Source organism: Mandrillus leucophaeus, unplaced genomic scaffold (assembly GCF_000951045.1).
Source record: "Mandrillus leucophaeus isolate KB7577 unplaced genomic scaffold, Mleu.le_1.0 Scaffold174, whole genome shotgun sequence".
Classification (NCBI taxonomy): domain Eukaryota; kingdom Metazoa; phylum Chordata; class Mammalia; order Primates; family Cercopithecidae; genus Mandrillus; species Mandrillus leucophaeus.
In genome coordinates, this window is record NW_012101743.1 from 1195953 (window position 1) to 1204871 (window position 8919).

The window sequence follows — 8919 nt, forward strand, 5'->3', positions numbered from 1 at the left end:
GATATGAACAGACATTTCTCAAAAGAAGACATTCATACAGCCAGCAGACATATGAAAAAATGCTCATCATCACTGGCCATCAGAGAAATGCAAATCAAAACCACAATGAGATACCATCTCACACCAGTTAGAATGACGATTATTAAAAAGTCAGGAATCAACATTCTTAAAGAAAACAATTTTCAACCCAGAATTTCATATCCAGTCAAACTAAATTTCACAAGCAAAGCAGAAATAAAATCCTTTACAGACAAGCAAATGCTGAGAGATTTTGTCACCACAAGGCCTGCCTTACAAGAGCTCCTGAAGGAAGCACTACAAATGCAAAGGCAAAACTGGTATCAACCACTGCAAAAACACACCAAATTGTAAAGTCCATCGACACTATGAAGAACCTACATCAACTAATGGACAAAATAAACCTACTAGCATCATAACGACTGGATCAAATTCACACATAACAATATTAACCTTAAACGTAAATGGGCTAAATGCCCCATTTTAAAGACATAGACTGGCGAATAGGATAAAGAGTCACAACCCATTGGTGTGCTGCATTCAGGAGACCAATCTCACATGCAAAGACACACATATGCTCAAAATAAAGGGATGAAGGAAGATTTACCAAGCAAATGGAAAGCAAAAAGAAAGCATGGGTTGCAATGCTAGTCTCTGAAAAAGACAAAGAAGGGCATTACATAATAGTAAAGGTATCAATGCAACAAGAAGAGCTAACTATCCTAAATATATATGAACCCAATACAGGAGCACCCAGATTAATAAAGTGAGTTCTTAGAGATCCACACAGAGACTTAGCCTCCCACACAATAATACTGGGAGACTTTAACACCCCATGGTCAATATTAGACAGATCAACAAGAGAGAAAATCAACAAGGATATTCAGAACTTGAACTCACTTCTGGACCAAGTGGACCTAATAGACATCTACAGAACTCGCCACCTGAAATCAACAGAATATACACTCTTCTCAGCACCACATCACACTTTTTCTAAAATTAACTACATGATTAGGAGTAAAACACTCATCAGAAAATGCAAAATATTGGAAATCATAACAAACAGTCTCTCAGACCACAGTGCAATGAAATTAGAACTCAGGATTAAGAGACTCACTCAAAACTGCACAATTATGTGGAAACTGAACAAACTGCTCCTGAATGACTACCGGATAAATAACAAAATGAAGGCAGAAATAAAGATGTTCTTTGAAACCAATGAGAACAAAGACACAACATACCAGAATCTCTGGGACACAGTGTTTAGAGGGAAATTTATAACACTAAATCCACACAGGATATAGCGGGAAAGATCTAAAATCAGCACCCTAACACCACAATTAAAATGACTAGACAAGCAAGAGCAAACAAATTCAAAAGTTAGCAGAAGACAAGAAATAACTAAAATCAGAGCAGAACTGAAGGAGATAAACACACAAAAAATCCTTCAAAAAATCAGTGAATTCAGGAGATGGTTGGTTGAAAGGATTAACAAAACAGATAGACCCCTAGCCAGACTAATAAAGAAGGAAACAGAAAAGAATCAAATAGACATAATAAAAAAAAGATAAAGGTGATTTCACCACTGATCCCACAGACATACAAACTACCATAAGAGAATACTGTAAACAGTTCTATGCAAATAAACTAGAAAACTAGAAGAAATGGATAAATTCCCAGACACATACACCTCCCAAGAGTAAACCAGGAAAAAGTTGAATCCCTGAATAGACCAATAACAAGTTCTGAAATTGAGGCAGTAATTAATAGCTTACAGACTAAAAAAAAGCCAAGGATCAGACGGATACAGACCTGAGTTCTACCAGAGGTACAAAGAGGAGCTCGTACCATTCCTTCTAAACCTATTCCAAATGATAGAAAAAGAGAGGCTCCTCCCTAACTCATTTTATGAGGCCAGCATCATCCTGATACCAAAACCTGGCAGACACACAGCGAAAAAAGAAAATTTCAGGCCAATATCCCTGATGAATATCCATGCGAAAATCCTCAATTAAATGTTGGCAAACTGAATCCAGCAGTACATCAAAAACCTTATCCACCAAGATCAAATCAGCTTCATCCCTAGGATGAAAGCTTGGTTCAACATATGCAAATCAATAAACATAATCCATCACATAAACAGAACCAATGACAAAACCCATGTGATTTTCTCAATAGATGCAGAAAAGGCCTTTGAAAAAACACCCCTTTATGCTAAAAACTCTCAATAAACTAGGTGCTGATGGAATGTATCTCAAAATAATAAGAGCTATTTATGACAAACTCACAGCCAATATCATACTGAATGTGCAAAAGCTGGAAGCATTCCCTTTGAAAACCGGCACGAGACAAGGGTGCCCTCTCTCAACATTCCTATTCAACATAGTATTGGAAGTTCTGGACAGGGCAATCAGGCAAGAGAAAGAAATAAAGCATATTCAAATAGAAAGAGAGGAAGTCAAATTGTCTCTGTTTGCAGTGACATGATTGTATAGTTAGAAAACCCCACCATCTCTGCCCAAAATCTCTTTAAGCTGATAAGCAACTTCAGCATCATCTCAGGTTACAAAATCAATGTGTGCAAATCATGAGCATTCCTATACACCAGTGATAGACAAACAGAGAGTCAAATCATCAGTGAACTCTCATTCACAATTACTACAAAGACAATAAAATACCTAGGAATACAACTTACAAGTGATGTGAAGGACCTCTTCAAGGAGAACTACAAACCGCTGCTCATCAAAATAAAAGAGGACACAAACAAATGGAAGAACATTCCATGTTCATGGATAAGAAATCAATATCATGAAAATGGCCATAAATACCCAAAGTAATTTATAGATTCAATGCTATCCCCATCAACCTACCATTGACGTTCTTCACAGAATTATAAAAAACTACTTTAAATTTCATAGGGAACCAAAAAAGAGCCTGTATAGCCAAGGCAATCCTAAGCAAAAAAAAAAAAAAACGAACAAACAAACAAACAAACAAAAACAAAGTTGGAGGCATCATGCTACCTGTCTTCAAACGACACTACAAGGCTACAGTAACCAAAACAGCATGGTACTGGTATCAAAACAGATATAAAGACCAATGAAACAGAATAGAGGCCTCAGAAATAATGCCACACATCTACATCCATCTGATCTTTGACTAACCTGACAAAAGCAAGCAATGGGGAAAGGATTATTTAATAAATAATGTTATGAAAACTGGCTAACTATAAGCAGAAAAGAGAAACTGGATCCCTTCCTTACACTTTACACAAAAATTAACTCAAGATGGATTAATGACTTAAACATAAGACCTAATACCATCAAAACCCGGGACAAAAAACCTAGGCAATACCATTCAGGACATAGGCATGGGCAAAGGCTTCAGGACTAAAACACCAAAAGCAATGGCAACAAAAGCCAAAATGGACAAATGGGATCTAATTCAACTAAAGAGCTTTTGCACAGCAAAGAAACTATCCTCAGAGTGAACAGGCAACCTACAGAATGGGAGAAAATTTTTCAATCTATCCATCTGACAAAAGGCTAATATCCAGAATCTACAAAGAACTTAAACAAATTTATAAGAATGGAAAAAACGACCTCATCAAAAAGTGGGCAAAGATTATGAACAGACACTTCTCAAAAGAAGACATTTATGTGTTCAATGAACATATGAAAAAAAGCTCATCATCACTGGTCATTAGAGAAATGCAAATCAAAACCAAAATGAGATATCATCTCGCTCCAGATAGAATGGCTATCATTAAAAAGTCAGAAAACAGCAGATGCTGGAGAGGATGTGGACAAATAGGAACACTTTTACACTGTTGGTGCATGTGTAAATTAGTTCAACCATTGTGGAAAACAGTGCGGCGATTCTTCAAGGATCTAGAACCAGAAATATCATTTGATACAGCAATCCAATTACTGGGTATACACCCAAAGGATTATAAATTATTCTACTATAAAGACTCATGCACATGTATGTTTATTGCAGCACTGTTGACATTGTCAAAGACTTGGAACCGACCCAAATGTCCATTAATGATAGACTGGATAAAGAAAATGTGGCACATATACACCATGGAATACTATGCAGCTATAAAAAAAGGATGAGCTCATGTCCTTTGGAAACCATCATTCTTAGAAAACTAACACAGAAACAGAAATCCAAACACCACATGTTCTCACTCATAAGTGGGAGTTGGACAATGAGAACAAATGGACACAGGGAGGGGAACATGGCACACCAGGGCCTGCTGGGGGTAGGGCGCTAGGGGAAGGATAGCATTAGGTGAAATACCTAATGTAGATGACGGGTTGATGGGTGCAGCAAACCACCATGGCACGTGTATATATACATAACAAACCTGCACGTTCTGCACATGTATCCCAGAACTTAAAATATAATAATATTTTTTAAAAAGATATGCTACGTACCAAGAAAAGATTTCCCTCCCCCCAAAAAAGTAATACTCATCTATAAAATACCTGTGACATTGTGGCTCCAGGCCTGTAAATACAGGAATTAAAATAGTGGGAGTAATTTTTAAATTAATTTAGATTTACATATTAAGTTCTTCACATTTCATGTTTTAGTGTACAAAAACATCTGGTGGAAGATTCCTAGAAAAGAAGAATGAAAATTGTGAGAGCCAAGGGCTATTAGAAACAAGAGCCTGGCTGGGCATGATGGTGGCTTACACCTGTAATTCCAGCACTTTGGCAGGCCGAGGCAGGAGGACCGCATGAGCCCAGAAGCTTGAGACCAGCCGAGGCAACATAGCGAGACCCTTCTCTACAAAAAATACAGTTAGCTAGGCATTGTGGTGCTTGCCTGTGGTCCCAGCTACTTGGGAAGCTGAGGTGGGAGGATCACTTGAGTCTGGGAATTTGAAACTGCACTGAGCCGTGATCGTGCCACTGCACTCCAGCCTGGGTGACAGAGAGAGAACCTGTCACAAAAACATAGAATTAAAAACAAAAAAGAAACAAGAACCTCCCACCTAACTTTCTTAGGAGCACAATTCTTTTCCAGCTGCTTGCTTGTATTTGTACTCTCTGCCCTGTCTGAAGTTGGCAGCATTCCCATCTTTCAACATAGGCTCTCAGATTGTGAACCTTATCTAATATCTTTTCAGTTCCCAGATCACATAGGTTCTAAAGTCACTAGTAATTGATGCTGTTAATTCTAAAGAGCTGTCTGCTTTTGATAATTCCTGCTCACAGTGAAAAATTCTCCTGAACTTTTCGAACCAGTTGTAAGCACTTCTTTGTATCCTATGTCTCTTCTTTGATCTGTGTCTGGAGCATGTCCACGCCAACCACATAAAGACATAGAATTTGCATAGATAACTGTATTTCATTTGTATGCTATCTTTCTGTTCTGTCCTGGGCACTCACCAGTGTTTTTCTTCACTTTATTTTCCAGTGCCACAGTTGCATGGCTGTGCACTGTCTCACACCTGGGGATTATCATCCATTTGGACTGCAGAATCAGAGGAGTCTCTGGAGTTGTACACTGTGCTGGCATCTCACAGGTCTCCCCTGATCAAGAAGCTTGATGCTAGTGCATAATTAAGAAGTGGAGAAAAAAGCGATGGCCACCATTATGCTACGGAAAATTCTGTAGAGTTGTTTTTTTCAAGGAACATCAATTATTTTAAGTGGGCACGTAAGGCTGTCATTTTGATAAAGCTTTATTAGATGTACATGAATAAAATGAAAGCCGTAGCAAATGAAATATTTTACTTAGAAACCCTCACTAAATTACTCTTTGAAATACTCTTTCATATATTAAAAAAAAACTAGTGTTTTCACATTTTCAAGATGAAGAACACTGTGGATGAAGCAATAGTAATCATCAGAGCATTAACCCATGAATCAGAATGGAGAATGAGTTTCCATTTCTTTGAACATTGTGCTGTGTTTCAATGAAAATAGTTTTAGATCTATAACTTTATCCTAGATCCCATGATAAACAGGAATAATACTTATTCATTCATAAGTGTATTTATTTTAAAAATTATTAAGCACTAATGATAAGAGAAAAAAAGCAAGAAATTCTGTCACTTGGAACAATGTGAACCCAAATGACATTATGCTAAGTGAAATAAGCCAGGCACAGAGAGACAAACACTGTATGCTCTCACTTATATGTGGAATAAAAAAAAAGCTGAATTCATAGATGTAGGGAGTAGAATGGTGAATACCCGAGGCTGGAGAGGAGGGTGGATGGTAAAAGAGGAGATGTTAATCAAAGGGTAGAGAGTTTCAATTAGACGGGAGGTGTAAGTTCTGGTGACCTATTGCACAGCATGGTGACAGTAGTTAATAATAATGTCTATTTAAAAATAGCTAAAAGGGGGAATTTTAAATCTTCTCACCAAAACAAAATGATAAGTATGTCAGATGATGGATATGTCAATTAGCCTGATTTGATCATTCCATAATGTATACATGTATTGAAACATGACATTGTACCTCATAAATATATGCAATTATATATATAATTACAAATGAAATAAAACTTTAAAAAGGAAAGAACTTTTTGAAGATGTAATAGCTGAAAATGTTGTGGAACTAAAACAAGCTTCTTAGACTGAAAGTGCATTCTAAGCACCAAATAGGCTAAATAAAAATAAATCTATGCCTAGGAAAACCTTATAAAACTGCAGAGCAAGAAGTTAATGAGAGACTCTTTAAAAATATTACAAAGAAAAACAGATAATATACAAAAGACTGAGCTATTTTCTCAACTAAAAAAAAAAGAGTCCAGAGACAATAAAACGATACCTTCAGAGTACTAGGAGTGAGAAAAGATTGTGAACTTGGAATTTTATACTCAATTAAATGATCATTTGTGAGCAAGGCCAATATACAGGCATTTTCAAACATGCAATGAGTAAGAAAGTTTATTATAAGTTCTTACTAAAAGCATTTTTAAAAGATACATCTAAAAAAGAAGAAAAGTAAACACAGAAGCAAGGTGTATTTCTGAAAACTGTAATGAGTAGAGAAATTGACCAAATATGCCAGTAAATTTAATTCTCCATTGTAAAAATGATTAAGTATTTTAAGGGTAGAATCACAATTTTAAACTAAGGGTTGGCAAACTTTTTCAGTGAATAACCAGATAGCAATTATCTTAGCTCAGAGATGCCATACAGTTTCTGCTGCAACTACATACTATCATTGTAGGGCAAAAGCAGCCATAAGCAATGTGTAAATTAGAATGGCAGTGTTCCAATAAAATGCTATTTTTAAAAGAAGTGGCTGAACAGTGGACTGTATAGCTCCAGGACTACTTCTCTGAACAATGCTACAAATATAAGTTGTCATTAAAGCATGTTAAATTTCTCTTTATAGTTGAGAAAAGGATACAAAGATTAGGTAATTCTATGTTTTCTTAGAATATCTCTGGAAGAAAAAATGCCTTGAACTTTTTTCAGCTATTACGATAGTGTAGCACAGTTGAGGGCAAGGCCCTTCGGAAATAGAACACAAAGTAGAAATCTGTCAGAGACACTCATGGGAAAAAGGGAGGGGCAGACAAGACATTTCACATATACGGTATTTTTTTCTAGGCAGGCTCTGGGGTATTACTGCAGTGGTAAGTAATCATAAGCTTTTTGCACTGAATAATTGCACTCATCTTTCATGTTCAGCTTAAATTTTCCTTGCTTTCATGTCTGGGTGAAGTGTACCCCCTATATGCCTCCTACAGCACCTTTAAACATATACCTAATGTAAAACTTAACACATTTGATCACATTTGCTAGTCTGGGGTTTTTCTTGTAGAAAGTTAGTTCTGTGAAAAGAGATGTCATGATTGTCTCATTCATTATTATATTATTCATGCCAGGACAGTGCCTGCCACATGGCAGATACTGTACCGATGTTTGTTAAATGAATAAATAGCTACTTCTATTGAATTAATGACACATGAACATGTGCCAAGATATATAACCTCTGTTTTGGGGGTTACATTATTATCGTGATCTTTCACATTTATTTAACCAACAAATAATTAATTAGCGCTCACTATAGGGAAGGCACCATTCTAGATTCTGAGTATATAAGTAGTGAGCAAAATAGTCCCTGTCTCATGTAGCTTACATTCTAACGGGGAGGAGAGATAATAAACATATAAAAATGTTTACAAGGGGAAAACATTACCACTTGTAATGATTATCAGTAAAATAATTGCTCTTTGATGGGTCAGGACTTTAGCACTTCAGAGTTAACATCAACCACCAGTAAGTAAGACAGACGGTGGAGATGGACAAAGAAATTTGGCTGAATCTGTATTGAACTCATTCTGTCTAGGCAGGTTACAATGTTTAGTAAATACATAACAACACATTATTTAGTTGTCTCTAAATAGAAGACAGAAAGAAGATAGAAAATGTTCTAAAATATCCAGCTAATTAATACTGCTTCTTAAATAGTATAGTTGGGGAAAAAGCACTCTAATGAATATTAGAATTGGTTTCTAGACTTAGGCTTGCCATTCACTTACTGTGTGACCTTAGGCAAGTGAGTTATTTCTTCTCTCTGGGCCTCAGCTTTTCCCATGAGAGAACTGGGTACAATCAAAGAATTTAGTCATTTAGTTGTTTTCTTACCACCTTCATTATTTTTACCATATTTGAATACCATATTTGTTATCATTTACCTAATAATTATCAGGTAATAATAAGTAAATAATATTGGTGAAATCATGATTGTAATGTGCTTGCTATAGTGTTTCCTGGTGAATCTTATGAAATTCATAGCTCTTAAAATGTTTTTTAATGCCACCTTTCGACGTACCATAAGAGGAATTTCTATGTCATTTGGAAGTGCTGGATTAAATGACTTTCAAGTCCTCTGTGTTCTAAATATTAATATTTTATGA